The sequence below is a fragment of the Octopus bimaculoides genome, chromosome 19, assembly GCF_001194135.2.
Source record: "Octopus bimaculoides isolate UCB-OBI-ISO-001 chromosome 19, ASM119413v2, whole genome shotgun sequence".
NCBI lineage: Eukaryota > Metazoa > Mollusca > Cephalopoda > Octopoda > Octopodidae > Octopus > Octopus bimaculoides.
In genome coordinates, this window is record NC_068999.1 from 53,547,993 (window position 1) to 53,566,092 (window position 18,100).

The following is an 18,100-nucleotide window of genomic DNA, read 5'->3' on the forward strand; positions in this document are numbered from 1 at the left end:
ACTTTTTTTAAAGTTTGGTACTTATTCTGTTTGCTTCTTTTATCAAACTTACTAGGACATAAACAAAACAGTACTGGTTGTCAAGTTGGAGGGGGGGGGGCGAACCCAAACACAAAGACACAACCAATGGGCTTCCACAGTTTTCATCTACCAAATTCTCTCACAGGACACTGGTTAGCTTGCCCAAGGTGCCATGCAATGGGACTGAACTCAAAATCACATTACTGCAAAACAAGTTTCTTAACCACACAGCTATGCCTGCACTTAATGTAAACTGCCAAGATCATCCAGTTGATCAAACTAGAATTCTCATCATATAAAACTAACCTGTGTGTGTACAAGCATGTTTATATGCATGAAACTACTCCTTATGCATTTGTATGATCTCTCCTGCCTGGCAAACAATCTCTGGTTCATTTCTTTCAATAAACCTGTAAATTACTAGGGCATAATCTGTCAAATCTTCCACAACAACTTGCTTCACATTCCACCAATGTCTTCAAACCATCCCATTTTCCATACCATCTCCATTCTCGCCCGTAGCCCATACCTACTTAGTATAAACTGTACACAAAACCACAAAGTATATTCAGTCTGTGTTCTACTGCAAGTCGTTAGAAACATAACTAGGCAGAAGTTATAATGATACAGCAAAACCAGTCTAACAGAAATTGTGCTTGCTTGTAGTTTTGAATTTTGTATCATACTTAACGTATACTCAACAGTAAAGACACACAATTTCATGGCATAAAAGACAGGCATATTTGATGCTTCCCAATTTCAGTAATGCATATTTCAGAAAGAAAGTTTTTAGTGCAGTGAAGCATATAATATCTAATCCTTTAATATTCAAACTGGCCATACCTGGCCCATATATTCTACCAGTTTTGTATTCTATCTGGTTAGATCCAGTCTCTTATATCTACCCTAAAATGTCACTCTAAAAAGTAAACAATCACATTATTGAAATCTCAAAAGCTCCAACATAATTTATGATTAATTCAAAACAATATGAATAAATAAGCATTACATTTGACAGAGTAATTTGAATGCTAAAGGGTTAAAGCAAATTTGTATATAGGACCTGGGGTAAGTTTTTGAGACATTTCCCTTGGGGGAAAAAAAGTGCGTTTTATATAACATTAAATATGGTACATTCTAGAAACAAATTAAACAAAAAAAAATTACAAAAATACAACAAAGAAATATTAAACAATATTCATCAAGGACATTACAAAAAAGAAAAATTAAAATTATAAATTTACACACAATCAAACCTGTATAGTATTACAAACATTGTGTATCAAACAAGAGACTATGCATTTCACAAGAACCAAAAATGATGATTTTTAGAGCTTTTATGATATTCTTACAAAGTTCTTCAGACTCTATAACCTTATTCATGGTGTCTGTGTTGGGTCTTAAATAGCCATATGACTTTTGCAGTATAATTACTTACTCAATACATAACTTTTAAAATAGACCCTAGAACAAGTATAATGGTAAGCATTCTTCTCTTATCTTCATCTAACTACTGTCATTACTGAGGGTTCTTTTAATCCTTTAACATTTGAATTGGCCAAATCTGGCCCAGACCAGTCACCAGACTTTGGTGCCTAGGGATGCTTCAGAATATTCTTTGTTATTATTAAACTGGTGTATGGAACATAAGTTAACAAGAAATTCTGATGGAAGGTTTTAACTTAGATCACTTCAAAACAAAAAGTCTATCATAGAATGAGGGGTGGTCTCAGACAGGTTAGTATTAAAAGGGTTAAAGGGGGTGGGATTCACACACAACTTAATGACAAGGCTGTGTAGTTAAATTCATTTTGCAGCCATATGGTTTCGGGTTCAGTCCCACTTGAGTGGCACCTTGGGCAAGTATCTACTATTGCAACTGGTTGACCAATGCAGTTTGAGTGAATTTAGTAAATAGAAACTGTGTGGAAGCTTGTGTGTGTATGCATACGCACACTGCCAACCACTTGATAGTGTTGGTTTGTTTATATTCCTGAATGTAGCAGTTCAGTAAGAAATCAACAGAATATGTACCAGGCTTCAAATACGGAGTAGATAGTTAATAATGACCGAAATTAGTGAAGAAAATAAATCTATCATGGAATTTTTATTTGGAAACTACTCTAAGTAGAGGTAAAATCTGAAATAAAAAGTTATTTAAATTTTGTATAAAATCACAATAGAAAATGAGTCATTAGCCATCATTATGCTAAATAACTTACTAAATCAACATCAATGTTGTTGCAAGATAGGTGCAGCAAGTCACATTTGGTATATAGTCAACCACTAGCTTGTTTACATGCATGATCAAGCTTCATTTTCCTCCTGGATAGTTTTATTTTATGTGAAGAAAATGCTGTTGACATGTTTGGTTACTTCTAATAACTATGGGAAGCAGTTTTAAAAGAGAGAGGATTGTAATTAATTTTCTCAGTCACTACTGGTAACTGGACCACCGCTTGTGCTTATAAGACTGATTTTTGGGGAACAGTTTTTTTTCTTGGAAGGGTGCCTTATAAGGTGTCACATGTAGTAGTTTAGTACTCTACCTAGCATTGTTTCCAGGTCATTTGACAAAGGACACAGTGACCAGTGTAATGAGCCAACAAGAATATCTACATCAGTCATGGGCAATCTACGGCCTATAGGACTTTCCAAATGACATAACTGACAAAGAAATTACCTTGAATATTTTTGGTAGTGCTGGCTGCCTGATAATGATGAAACATGTCTCATACAGCTTGCTTCTAGTAAAAGTCTGTCTGCGCCTGCTTTACATGATCAGTTCACTTGCTAGAAATAGCAGCCAAATTTCCTTCAGATCACACCTTTCTATCTAAGAAGAGGACATAATGGGACATGCAGCCTTGGGCAAACTACTGTCACAGGGCTAGAATGCCTTTGATTATAAATCCTCTCATTCAGAGATGATATGGGGTTTAACTAGTGAGTGAGGTTGGTGGAAATTGAAGTTAGATTGTCACTGTTTTAGGATAACAGTTTGAAAAGAGAGAGATCCAGAATTACGCAGGTCAGGAGTACAGAGGGTCGAAGCTGATGCAAATATTTGTCCTGTTTCATACAAAAACACGCACTTATGGCTATTGCTGTTTATCTATAGTTTAACCCCTGATCCAGCAGACTTATGACCCCAAGGTATTTTACTCTTTAGCATTCAATTTCTGTCAAATGAAATGCTTATTTATTTACAATTTGAATTAGTTGTGAATTACCTTATAGCTTAAAGGTTTCAATATTTATTTTTAGAATAATATTGTCGGGTATGTGTGAGAGACCTGATATGGCCAATTTAAATGTTAAAGTGTTGACAGATTGAGCCCTACAATCAAAATATTCTAAAATAGAGCTGATTATCTGAAACAATATACATGAAAACTAGAATATTGACCAAATAATGTTGTCTTCATATAGTCTACATGGAGTCATTACTGATGATCATAGTTCTATAGAATTGGTATCTCAATCTCTCACACATCAACTTTTAGTGGTTTTGAACTCAGAAATGCAAAGCAAGGCAATGAACCAGACACCAAAGCACATATAGCACCCTCCACTGCCATCTGCCTAACTATTTCAAAGGAAATTTTAAATGGTCACTCAACTCACTACAAATTGCAGTAAATCACACCCAATTAATCTTGAAATAACAGATCCACACACCTTGAATAATAGATCCACAGATTCATACAGGCCAGGTTTGCTTTCAGAAGACTACCCCCATTGTATCTGAAGACAAAAACAAAAATTTAAAACATCACGCCTAACTCATGGCATATGTTTTCACTTTATAGTCTCCATGCAAAAAGAGGGACAATGCATTATTGAGACATCAAAAAACTTGAGCACTTTCACCAGCTGAACAGTCAAACCATGATAAATATAAAACTTAAAGCATGTCGCCAATATTGCATATTCACAGCCCTTAAGAAAGCTAAACCCAACATCATCATCATCATCAGAGCCACCATCATAAAATATTGGTTAAGATGGACAAGACAAGAATTCCTCATGAATGATACCAGATTTCCTTGCCAGATACTTTATGATGAGTTCACCACTGGCAGAAACAAGGATATCCTCCATGACACTACAAAGACCAACTCAAAGAGGCTATAAAGAAAACTAGCATAACTCTTTAGCATTTAGAGTGGCCATATCCAGCCTCAAACATTCTATCCATTTTATGTTCAAACTGGCCAAATTAGGCCTCTTACACCTACCCTACAATGTCATGTCATTCTAAAAATAAAACAATCACATTATCAAAATCTAGAAGCTATGAGATATTGCACAATTGATTCAAAGCAATGTGAATGAATAAGCAAAACATTTGAGGGAAAAATCTGAATGCTAAAGGGATAAATCAGACAACCTAGGAAGAACAATGAATCAGAAACTTCAGCATCAAATTATCGATTTGGAAAAAGATGCCAAAGAAATGAAGAGGCACAGTTGTGGATGTGTGGTAAGACACTTGCTTCTTAACCACATGGTCCCAGGATCAGTCCCACTGCATGGCTTCTTGGGTCGGTGTCTTCTATAGCCTCAGGCCAAATAAAGTCTTGTGAATGGATTTGGTAGGCAGAAACTAAAAGAATCCTGTCATATATGTGTGTGTGTGTGTCCCTACCACTGCTTGACAACCAGTATTGGTATGTTTACATTCCTTGTAACTTAGCAGTTTGGCAAAATATACCAACAGAATAAGTATCAGGTTTAGAAAAAAAAAAGTACTGTGGTCAATTCATTTCAGTAAAAATTCTTCAAAGTGGTGAGCCAGCATGGCCACAGTCTTATAATTGAAACAAGTAAAACAAAAAAAAGGACAAATTTGTGTGGCCACATGTTTCATGTAAGGCTCTGACTTCTTAGTTGTTGGAGATACTGACATAACAAATAGGACAAGAAAAGAACAAACAAGGAACAGACACCTATGATGGATAGGCACAGGCATAGCTGTGTGGTTAAAAAGCTTGCTTCTTAATAGAGTGATCTCAGATTTAATCCCACTGCATGACACCTTGGGGTAAACCTCTACTATAGCCCCAGGCTGACAAAAGACTTGTGAGAGAATTTGGTGGACAAAGCTTGAAGAGAGCCTGCCATGTATGTCTGTGGGTGCATGTGGCTTGATATCATGTGATGGTTGAAAATGAGCAGAACTGTTATACAACATCCACCAGGAATAGAGAATCACCAACAAATGGTGGATGCAGTGACATGCTGTTACAGTGAATAACCCCATACTACTACTACAACTACTACTGTCATACAAGCAATGTTGCTCATTTCTAGTCTTCCATGAAAAACATATCTAGTCATGGGGAAATATTAGCTTGCCATAAAACAGATGAGGGGGTTGGCAACAGGAATGGCATTAGGCCATAAAACAGATTCTGCCTGACCCATGCAAGCATGGAAAAACGGATGTTAACTGATGATGATAGTCAAATATAACATTTTATACAAAACCTGTAATTTAGTGCAAATTTAAGACTATATATAAGCTGCTTTTTTTTTTAATCTTTTGGGAGGGTGGTCCCCCCATTAAAACAAGGACACATTCCTTATATCTTCTCTCATAACGCACCAGTTTGTACAAGTGATTCTTGACCTCACCACAAAGTAATCACCAGAGCTGTCTCAAACCATATTATCTTTGCAGAAAGTGACAATTCAATCAAGGAAACAATTGCTAAGAAGATGTGACATTCATAGGTAGAGTACCTTTAATCACATATCTACATGAAGCACACACACACCAGTGCCACCTTGAAAGCACCTGCACCCATGCCAGTGTCACGTAAAAAGCACCTGTGCCAGTCCAGTGCCGTGTAAAAAGCTCCCTGTACACTTATGTATGTGTGCATATATATATATACACACGCATACATACAGAAGTGATAGATAGCTCTATTACCTAGGCGACCTAATTAGCAGTGTGTATTCCAAAAACATAGTATAGCCAAGGTAAAAATGGGTCGAAAAAAATTTAAGGAGTTAATTACCACTGCTGGCAACAAAAGACTTTCTGAATACAAGGTAAGTAGTATAACACTTGAGTATGAAGTGCAAAGGCTGGAAAGAAATGAGGCTACAATATTCTGCTGGAGGTGTAATAATGTACAGGAAGGACCAACCAAATGAGCTGAAAGAAAAATTGGCTATAAAGGGGATCAGATGTAGTATGCAACAGAGGAGGTTCTTCTGGTATGGGGGGTGGGGTTTGACAGTGGGGTAAAGAAGTGTCACGCAATCCAAAAGGAAGGAACCTGCAAAAGAGGAAGACTGAGGAAGACTCAGGAAAAAAAATGTTGAAAGTTGATTTCAAGCTGCTCAACTTCACAAGGAAGATGACTAAGAACCACAATAAACTTAGATGCTGGTAAAACAGATATAAAAAGAATATAGTGTGTTTGTGTATATCTATGTAAGTCTAACTATATCTCTATAGATATGTGTGTAAAATGGGGGGGGGGAAACTGACATTGCAGTGATGGTTGTGTAGTTGAGAGATTTGCTACCCAATCAAGTGATTTTAGGTTTAGTTTCATAGTGACATCTTGGCAAAGTGTCCTCTACTATGGAGCAAAGTCAACCAAAGCCTTGTGACTGTATTTGGTAAATGGAAACTGAAAGATGCCCCATCATATATGTATATAAATGTGTGTGTGTGTACACAAATATGTGAATGTTTGTGCCCCATTGTTTTGACAGCACGGGATAGTGGTAAACAAGCAACACCAGCATCCTTCATAAAGGAAGAAGAAGGGCATCCACCCGCTTCAGTGAATTCTGCCTGAGCCATGCAAGCATGGAAAAGTGGACGTTAAAACAATGACGACTGGCTTATGGAATCAAACCTCACATCCGCTACAAATCGTATGGCTATGCTAGCTGCTTCACAAAAACCTACAACTTCAATTGTCTTAATTAGCTACCTTAAACAAAATAGAATTCCTCATGCCAGTCACCTGTCAATAAGTAACTCAGTCAACACACCACCAAAATATGGTATTATATATAAGAAGGCAGAAAAAAGTAGTCATCAGCACTTTAACATTCACTTTTCTATGCTGACATGTTTAAGGCAAATTTTCTAAGGCCTGATTGTCCTTCCTGTTGCCAACTTTCACCCGTTTCCAAGTGAGATATTTTCGTATGGCCAGACACATTTCCACAGATGACTAGAAATGAAGGACACCACTTGCAGTACCGTGACACATTCGCTTCCAACTATCATGTGATGACAAGGCAAGGAATGCAACAAGTGGTAGAATGCTGAATTGGAGGGAGTACATCCAACCCCTGCAAGGATGGGGAAAAAACAAAAACAAATGTAAACTGATAATGGGAAAATAGAAGTCATTTATGGCTGGGAGGATCTGAGGGGCAAAATCAAAGGTATTTCAGCTATGGCTATCTTTTATTTATCCAAGGCAGCAGGGAGTGTTATTTGAGGAAGATTTAACTGACATTTCCAGCAGATCAACTGGTTATATAAAAGCTTCCTCAGTAAAAATACATAGTGTTAATAAATAATATATATGAGAAGTACCAACAGCCAACTGGACACATCATCTAAAACAATCATCACTCACCATTAAACAGTTTGTTGTTTCCTTGACAACAGCTAGTGACAATCATCACTAACTCTACAATTATATTCAAACTGCACCACCACCATCTCACTTTCTCTCTCTCAAGTATTGATATGCAACAAGATCGAAGAGGGGAAGATGTGATCACCTGAAATTAAAGGTTCGCTTCTGGCCAGCAGTGCTTCATGTAGGTAAATGATATAGGCAATTAACTTCCAGTTCATTTAGCTGTAATTTAGGTGCTACAAAGTAGAAACACCTCGCTTCCCTGCTGCAGGCAGTGCATGACAAGTGCTTTGTTAGTTTGCAGTGCTGGGTTCGGTTTCCTGTGTAGCAAGGCTAATTTGCAGAAGACAATCGACATAAAGACAGAATCTTCAGTGCTGTCACAACACGGACAAGATAGAATGAGTTTGTATGCAACAGCACAACAGTGGTGCTGTTACAGACTGGTGTACGTAGACTTTAACAAAAAGTACACTGGTCATACATATATACATACATACATATAATGTGCTAACTACTATCTGATGCATAAAGTGTGTATGGTAGGAGAGTTCTGGCTAAGGAAGAAAGAGGGGAGACCAATATTTCAAAGTCAGCATAATTAGAGGAACCAAGACCATATTTACTAGCAATAGAAAAGAGAGAACAGACAAATTATGATGTTGGGTGCTGAAAAGTATAAGCTTGCCAAAGCAGATAAGTGGCGTTTCCTTTTAGTAACATTTTTGAGAGAATCTCAGTGTTTGAAATAATCAAGTCAGATTAAAATCTGAGGATCCATGAGACTTAACAAGAAATTAAATACAGCATTTCTAAGGGGACGCTAAAGGTTTACAATGTCGTAAATTTGATTATTTCAAGTAAATGGTGGTTGTAATTTTAGTGTTAGTCAATTTGAATGGGGACAAGCTGTCATTGCCTTATAGTATGTTGTGGAGCTCTTGCTCGACCCTGCTCCAGTAGATCTATAAATCAAAGACGTTCCTTTTATAAATATAAAGTGTTATTCGATGGAGATTTGACTGCTATTTCTCGTGGGTTCAATGACAGCATAGGGGTTCCCTTGTTGACCAAATTTCACCATACTTTGCGGAGGCATTAATGAGTGTCGGTTGGACGAAGCGTGTATGCCGAATACGGGAGAGGCAGCAAGAGGTAAGATCATACGCATAGGTGTGTGTGTGAAGGCCAACCAGTGTGGAACCCTCTAGTTATCGAAGCATAAGACCAGGGAAAGCTCCATCAAAACATAATTGCGAAGGGTCGACCGAGCAGACAAAGAAGCTTCTGGTGTAACAATTAATATAGTGTGCGTGCCAAACACTGTCGAATGTTCTGCTTGATGTCAAGGACAATAAACATCAAACTTCTCAAGGGCGGTCTCTTGTACGCCAGTGGCTGCGCAGAATTATTCATTGCTGGCCACATCAGTACTGACTGTGAAAGCTATTAACAGGTTAGTTTGGCAGAATCAAATAGGTTGTCTTGAGTGGGAGTGGAGCAAAATCACGTTTCCACATCTCGAGGTAAGTATCAACAGTGAGAGCGAGAGAGACAGAGTGTGTGTGTGTGTGTGTGTGTGCGTTTGAGAGTGAGAGAGAGAACTGTCACGTTTAAAGCAAGAGAAACTGCTACATCAACCATTCGCAATAATAATAGTAGTAGTAGTAATAGTAGTAGTATCAACAGCACCTACATCCATCTTTGGTACAGAAATGTGTTGCATCATATTACTGCTTTAATAAAAACAGCACTAAAAGAGTAGAACGAAAAGCAGGATATTTAAACAAGTTTCATACTAAATATTTTACCAGTTTTTTTTTTTAATACAAGACACAATTTCACAAGAAATATATGTATTCAAATTACGTCCAGTTATATACACAGGCAGCATATGAACGGCACTACACGTTTCAGTTAACATCAACACAGTTCCATATAACAATAAGCTACATTACGTTTACGAAAGAGAAAAATGTCTGAAGAGGCATCTACGTGGATGTTCTTCTTGCTAAAAATAACAACCAAATCTCATTCAAATCACACCCTATCGTCTTTAAAAAAGGACACACTAGACAATGTAGTCCTAGAGATACTAAGGCATAGAAAACTAGGATAAGATGGCCACAAGTAGAATGCTTTTGGTTGTAAAGTCTGCTAAACTAGAGTCGATTCGGAGCCAAGCAACAGTACGTAAAGTAAATTCCAGTCACTTGAAGTAACTATTTACATTAGGAGCAATTGTTTAATTATCTTATCACAAACACTACATTCCATTAGGACAATTTGAGCAGAATTAGAGCGCTGAAAAATCCGACATTTCGTTACATGCTGGTGGAGTAGGGGCTATTTTCAAGAGAATTCGAACCAGAAAAAAAAAATTCGATATCTAACTAGCTGTTGTTTCCTTAGATTCGTCCACTCTCCCACTAATTACTACTACTATATACAGTCTATTATAAACATACACACAAAACTTGAACAATAAAAAAAAAATGAAGAGAATGTATTTACAAATCAACAAGCAAAAAAACTAGAACACCCTTGAATAATCCAACAGAAAGATAAATATATGTGCGTGCGTGTTGAAATAATACAAGTCTAGATAGAAAGACAAAATGAGGGCAACACGAAAGAAAGAGATGGAGGGAGGAGCTATTTTTGGTAATTCACTTCAGACTGTGTGGTAGATGTAGTTGAAGTAAAAGGCAAATTAATAGTAGTATTAGTAGTAGTAACTAACACCATTAGAAATTTAGTTCCCAGTAGTAGAAGGAAGAGGAAAAATAGAGGCAGCAGCGAAGGTGGTAGTTTTAGTGACAACAGTAATATCTTTCACAGTAGGTGTGTAGCTCAAGGCACCCCCACTCTCTCTCTTTGACCAAGACTACAAAAGCAGCCAACACATCGAAACGTATAACGAGAGAAAAATAAGGAAAACCGGAAAAAAAAAATGGAGCATGGTTGGTATGTTGTGTCGAGTAATAATAATGTTCGGGGAAAAGGACGATGAGTTTGGTCTAATGATTACAGAAGGTAATCACAACCCTGTAGAAACGACTACTACTACTACTACTACTGCTGCAGTTAAGACCATGTAAGACAGGAGAAAGAATCGTGTACTTTACGTGTCTGGGAAAGAACCACCCAAACGCCATCGTCTGTTAACAGCCAACAAAGAAGCTTCTACTGTGGATGCTCGACCTGCTAGAAATAGCAATGATATCTTCCTCAACTACCTTAAACAAAGGACTAATCCGAAAAAAAAAATACAGGAGAGTCATGGTTGGAATGCCTTTGATCATAGACTAGCTTCAGAGTTGACCCTAGGGTTAAACAATACATTTTCTAATCTTCTAAGATTATAGGTTCTAACCTACCACACCCTAGTATGGATAAGACTTCAATTTGCGGAAAATACAATTTCTTCTTTATTATCCGAGGAGACAGGACAACATACCACGAAGTGTAATGAGCTATAGGGTGCCGACATCTCACTGTTCTTGTTTTACATCCAAATCTCGCATGTACGAGGGGCGGATCGACAGAACAAACAGGCATAGACACTACCACGTTAGTTGACTACCTTTATATATACTATGTTATTATATTTTGCTTTACAAATTTTCTCACATTAATTGAAGCGCTAACTACAAAACAATTACCAATTCGTTATTTGGAATCGATACTCAATCGATGCACGACATAATTAACACATCTCGCACTACTAGGATGACGATCGACCTCTGGTGACCTCCTTGACAAATCCTCGTCAATGTGATCGATTTGGAAGGGAGTTTCAAGTTCTCAGCAGGTGGTGGAGAGATTGATGTTTCATGGTAGATTTTTACATATCCACATCTGCCTCTTTCTCTTAGCACTCGTGAATCCTTATTTCGCGAGAGCTACTTGCTATTTTAGGCAAATAATCTGAAAGAATGTCACAAGAAATTCCTCACATGTTCATTCGATTACGTATTTACAAAAAGAAAAAGTCGAATGTGATAAAAAAAAAAAACTACTTGTGCATTTTCTCCGTAACATAAATTATTGTCAAGGTAAATTTAAATATAATTTTCTAATTAGGAACGGTTTCAATCACAGGCAGGTAAGGCGTTGATGCTGTTCCAATAGGGACAGCTGGGGGGGAAAAGAAAAAAAAACAAGCCATGTCACGCCACACCCGGTTCTTATATCACTTGAACAACTACCAAACAGCCTCACAAAAACATTGTCCTCATCAGCTATGTGAGAACTGTTCTGAATATTTACATAGGGAGCCTCTACACCAGGAGGCATAGGTAATCTGAGAGAAGCGGACAGTAGCAGACATGTCTAATCATCATCCAACCCGCACTACTAAAAAGATTCAAGGTAATTTTTCGATGGCGTGCTATTTCAGAAAGTCCCGTGGGTTGCGGTTTGTCCATAACTGCTCTACATAGTCACTCAGCCTACTTGAAAGGACAGCCAAATCACCTTCAAATCATACCCTACCGACCTGAAAAGAGGGACAACGCATTGAATAATGTGCTAGATACCCTATCAAACAAAGGCCTGTATGATCAGAACTGTTCTGGAGTTAAGAACGAGACAGTGCAACCTTATGGAAATCATTTGAGGGAGAGATGATGGGCAAGCCGATGATACCAGTTAAACCTGTTACCGATATTCCAATTTCCCCCTCCCCTTTTACAGAAAAGAAAGTGAGACTGCGAAGTTGATGCCTTTCCCATAGCCATCCGTCAACGACATAAACTAGAATTCATTCCAAATAGTAAACTGGGCCCGAAAACTTTCACGGCAACGATTCCTAAGTTTGTCACAAGGGGCAACAGAGAACGACACTTCAATAGTAATAAGTGCATAAGCATAAACGATTAGGTAAAAGTAAAGGCAACAAAACACATAGGTCACTCGGCCAAATTTGAATAGTTGTCCAGTCGATTGCCTCATGGATATTATCAATACATCATTACTTTATATACTTATTTTACCGAGTGCAAATGGATATGAATACAAAAGGTACTCGGCATCCAAAACACATCAACCAACAAGCGACCGTCGAAATATTTCTTTTGTTGTTTACATAGATGAGAGGGTAGGCAGTCGTATATTACTGGTATGTTCTGCTTTTACTGATCCTGAAAGGGTGCCATGAGAAATGATTTCTTCAACCGGCACCTTCAGTTCGTTATTGCCATGCTGGAGCACAAAGCTCAGATCGAAACCGGGACGTTAAAAGACGATGACAGCGGTCATCTTTCTGTCAGTTGGATACCACTTCATACAGGCGCGGTCCCAGGAATTTTTCGAAGGGAAGGCACAAGGTCAGAAGGGAATACAATTCCGGGAGAAAAGGGCGTAGTAACATTATTTAGAAGGGCACACTTCTTTTCGTGTGAGGGGGGGGGGAGCATGCCCCTCACCCCCACCACAACTCCCGGTCCGCTCCTGTTATATCAATTTGACATTCAGCAGACACTGAGGTACGTTATGTTCAACCAAGATAGATGAGGACGTTGTTTAGCCATAGGTCAACTCAGATTAAAGACGTTCTAGTCATGACCCTCTTGTCTTTTAATCAAGCATACATACTATATCTTATACATTATTCAAAATGTCCCCCCTCTCTCTCTCTCTCTCTGACGATAGCATGCGATTTAAAAGAGATTTGGCTGCTGTGTTTATCAGGTCGAACAATACAACAGCTTCCTTGTTGGCGGAGGTAGTGAAATAAACTAAATTGAGAACCAAAAACACCTTGGATCTGAACCGAGAGAGATAGAGCGAGACAAAGTTAAATTGTGATAGTAATAATGTAATGTTGGTAGTAGCAGCGATAACAGGGCTGTGATCACACACAACCGTGTGCGCCGCCGTGGCTGCTGATACGAAGATAGAGAGAAAAGGAAAGAAAAACCAGAGAAAAAAGACTTTTTTCTTTCCCCATTTTGGATTTTTTAAAAAATAAATTATACAAGAAAAAGCCAAGCTGCTCGGTCGGTAGGTCGCAGATTTTACTAACAAGTGGCTATTTTACGTGGGTGATAAGAAAGAAGCAAGGCAGCTTTAGGTACCAGACTCGGCTATTAAACAATTATTTAACACGGTTTTAGGGTACTTGCTTATCACATTATTTGACACGAAGCAACGAGAACTTCTACCTGTTAGAAATAGCAGCGAAATCTGTCAAATCATACGCTATATCATCCGAGAGGAGAGAAATGGTTGAAAATGCTTTCTTTGTTATTGAAATAATTAACAGTTGTTTTGTTATCAACAAAGCCGAGGACATTTATCGTCAACAACAATAACACACCAGACAATTCATTTTTGTCTTCACTGCTGCTACCAAGGATGGCGCCAACCCAAGAAATGTGCCAGTTAGAACACGTTCTCGTTGTTGGCCAGGATTCATATTATATTTCCAGTTTCACACACACATATATATTCAAGGAGGGTCTGTTTTAGCGTGAGCAAAGCTAACTCGTGCGCTGTGTTATGGTTAAATCATCTGAAGCTACAAAAACTACTTTGTTTAACCACCCAACAAGCCAACCGCCAACACACAACATACACCTAACTACAAAATGGTTTTATTTTCCTAAACATATTCGCAGATCATGGTTGTTATGTTGCTGTCGTCAATCATTCCTAGATAGACAAAAAAAATGTCGATCGAAAAACTAGAAAGAAGCGGCGAACGACGTGAAGCTGTAAAATGGTTTCTAGGTTTTAGCAAGTCCTTTTAAGACTCACCTTTCTTCTCTAACCGAGTCACGAGCATGTTGACCCACGTATGTATAGCGAGTTGAGTGTATAGGTTATGGTATGTTGAAAAAAAAACCCCCCAAAAAAACATCTGCAGCTTAGGTATTTATTTAGTCATTGCTATATTTACCGACGAATCCTAATATAATCGGCATGGAAATAGATGCAGCTTAAAAGAAAATTGCAGTACACAGGAGCTTTTTAATCCAGAATTTAATGAGATTTCGGTGAGTGAAGTTAGTTAGATGGGGAAATTAACAGCCAGTGCTTCAGACATTACAACAAACCCAACACCTGAAATTAAGTGTCACCCCCTCACACATCTTTTTATAGCGATTGTTTTGTTGGTTCTACATCACACGCCCGTACACTATTAAAAGCTTGTGTTCAATATAAAGAATATCAAGCATCTTTTAGCCACATGACATTTGTTAACGTAATACTTGAAATAGCGAGCAAAACAGGTTCCAGCATAACTGTTATACATTATTGCAGTCTGTCTTGACATGATAAAAAACAGCCTCGCAATGAAAGATACATGTGTGTGTTTTAGAGATGGAGAGACGGATATATAAAGTTTGTCTTCGACTTCAGAAAGGGCTCTCTCTCTTTCTCATTATAACTGGCTTTGGCCATTTTAGGACGATTTCCAGCTAAGTTTAGACGGATCGCTAAAAGAAAGGTACGTACAGAAGACTTTGATGGCCATTTCAATGAAACAGAGACAGCTATCAAAATAATAAGACGAACAATTGTGTTCGCAATGGAATAAGGATTCACATAAAGATTAATAACAATCTGAACGACGAAGGGAAAAAACACCGAAGGAGTGCTAAAAAAACATAAGATGCGAGATACTGATAAATGCCTGGTCCATGTTACTTATGTAGGTGTGTATACTGATGGTGTTGTTAGTACACAGACATCTAACTGCACTCGATACATGCTTCGAATGAATGGGAAAAGTCGGTTAATATATTAACCCGGCATATGCATACATTATGTGTATGTATGTATATATATATATATATATATATATATATATATATATATATATATATATATATATATACATATATGGTTTATTATACGCGGAATTCGGTCGTCCAAAGCTCTCTCTTTCCCCTCCCAACCATATGAAACCAACATGTCCACCTGTCCTTCAAAAAGACACACACATACATACACAGAGCTTAGTCTACTTAGTTGCCTGCTAATTGAATAGATTCTCGTCCCGGAGAGGGAAGGACAGACAAACAGCAAAAATCTATGTACCATTTCGTTCAGACCAAACTAAGACCTCGCAACCGCAGCCACATTATCGTAATAGTCGCTCAATAAAGAAACCATCCAATACATATTTTCTCCCCTTCCTTTTGGCGGTGGAGACGAGATTTTCAGATCCTGCAAATGTTCTCTCTCTTTCCCCGTTTGTCTTGTAGTTATCTATACAGAACCGTATACACTGTAATTATATATACATATACAACGTGCGTTCGTGTGTGTGTGTGTGTGTATATATATATATATATATATATGGTAAATTTTTACAGCCTATTAAAGAAATGAAGCAGACATTTACTGTTTTACTGTGGACTAAATTACACCACGACTTGTCTATATTTTTTTTTCTTTCATATTCTGACACAACAGGAAAACGAAAGAGGCAGAGTGAGAGTGAGAGAAGAGGAAATAAGATCTCAACGAACTTTAAGAGTGAGAGAAGAGTGGAATGAGTTTAGCTTGTGGCAAAGGTTGATGGAATAATAATAATAATAATCTACGTTTCGTGTAAATTATGGTGTATGAAAAAAATATAGATGTATGTATATGCTGTATATTATGCTGATGATCTAACTGCGATTCTCGGTAATAATCAGCGTGAGAGAGAGAGAGAGAGGACTTTCGATAAATATCTAGTCGTGTAGGTAGACTATATATTATTACATGCCACGAGCGAACGAGGGAGTCTATAATGTGATCTTTGCGACCAGCTAGGAAAGAACAGCGAAAATCTCATTCAAAATCACTCCCAACCATACAACCATAAAATAAAGCAAAAAGACATTGGACAATGTCTGAAATGTTATGGATGGGATGGTCGTGGCTGGAATACCTTTGATTATGAATGTACTCGATCAGGAGCTAAACAACAAAATTACATTGATATGTACCATTTGTATGCGTGTGCGTGTATTGTTTAGCCCGAGGTGAGTTGTACTATGACCAAACGCCTTTCAACCACAACCACACCATCTGTTTTTTCTTTTTCTTTTCTACAGATTATAATTTGGGACGACTTTATACATAGGTACCCTACATTTTCACCCCAAAAGACGATAAGTGGGTAAAATAAGGGCGATTTTGAGTCTCCATTCCTAGCCCGGTCGGGACGACCGCCTATCTTCGTCGTTCGGGTCGGTGTGTGTGTGTGTGTGTTATGGTATTGGCATGATTAGTGGTGCAGCTGTTATGTATTTTCTGTGTGCTGATCGGTTTCAGAAAAAAATAAAATAAAATAATGAAGGTAAAGGACATTCTGAAATGAGGAAGAAATTAACCAACGACAACAAGAGGGAGAGAGCAGAGAAGAGAGAGAGAAAAAACACAGAAACAGGTCAGCTAAGTAGCGAATACGACCAACACTGCCATACACACAAACATTTTCTGTGTGTTATAGAAAGCAACGTTGGTGAAATGCAACACCAACTAAATTGTGTGTATGTATATACGTGTGTGTGTATATAAGAGAGAGAGAGAGAGAGATGAAAACTAAGGAAACACGAGAAAAGTGATGGGATGTATGTATATGCGTGTGTGTTATATGTAATAAATATATATGTATACACAGCTGTTTATGGCGAGAATATATATATATAATGTTTAGGATGATTTTTTTTTCTTTTTTTTACATAGTAGACGCTTATTGTTGTCAAGACCCAGGGTAGCGCTAATAAAGTAGAACAGTGATCAGGTCGTTCCAGCCGTGGCAGACCCCTTAGCTTATTCCTCCGTCAGAGTGTATCTTGAACTACCTTATCTAATATATATCATCGTTGTTATTAAAACCAATAAGGTGTGATTTGAGAGAACTGGCTGGGTAATTCTGGTATGTCGAATATTCAGAGACTGTCTCTCGCTTGCTTATATATATATATATATAATTGTTGTTGCTGTCATAGCAGATGGATAGATCGTTTTGTGCGTGTGAGTGTGTGCGTGTATTATAAATAAATAAATATATATATATAAAATACAAACATATAGACATCAAACTTTACTTACCTCAACGATCGTTGTTCATCAGAAAATGGAGATTTCAATATAATATAATATATTGTGTATTTGTATTTATGAAACAGCGTTAATTAAAAGTGAATGTATGAGGTGCTTCTCGTTAGACATACATGTATATAAATATATGTATGTATATATATATTATTTCTTCTTTTGTTAATAATCTCGTTGCTTTCCTGTCCGTTCCAGTGCCGTGGCGCCGGTCAATCAATGTTTATCTGTGACTGGCGTCCTCATGCTCCATGCCAGCACATCCAAGTAACAGGCCTTGCCATTGGTCAACATTCATTTCATACGTAAAAAAAAAAATACATAACACAACAACAATAACTACAACTACAAAAAGAATACTTTGTCTCTGTGTGCGCAGCGTCTTTCCA

General features: G+C 37.7%; 1 protein-coding gene across 5 annotated transcripts in view; it reads right to left on the reverse strand.

Moving 5' to 3' along the window:
- Window positions 1-18,100, reverse strand: part of LOC106875413 (histone deacetylase complex subunit SAP130) — a 56,156-nt gene extending 38,056 nt beyond the window's left edge. For 2 of the 5 annotated variants that reach the window (XM_014923537.2, XM_014923535.2), the window contains exon 1: window positions 17,709-18,100. The gene's annotated coding sequence lies outside the window, so the exon portion shown is untranslated. The remainder of the gene's footprint in view (window positions 1-17,708) is intronic. The other 3 variants (XM_014923536.2, XM_014923532.2, XM_014923538.2) reach the window with 2 other exon arrangements.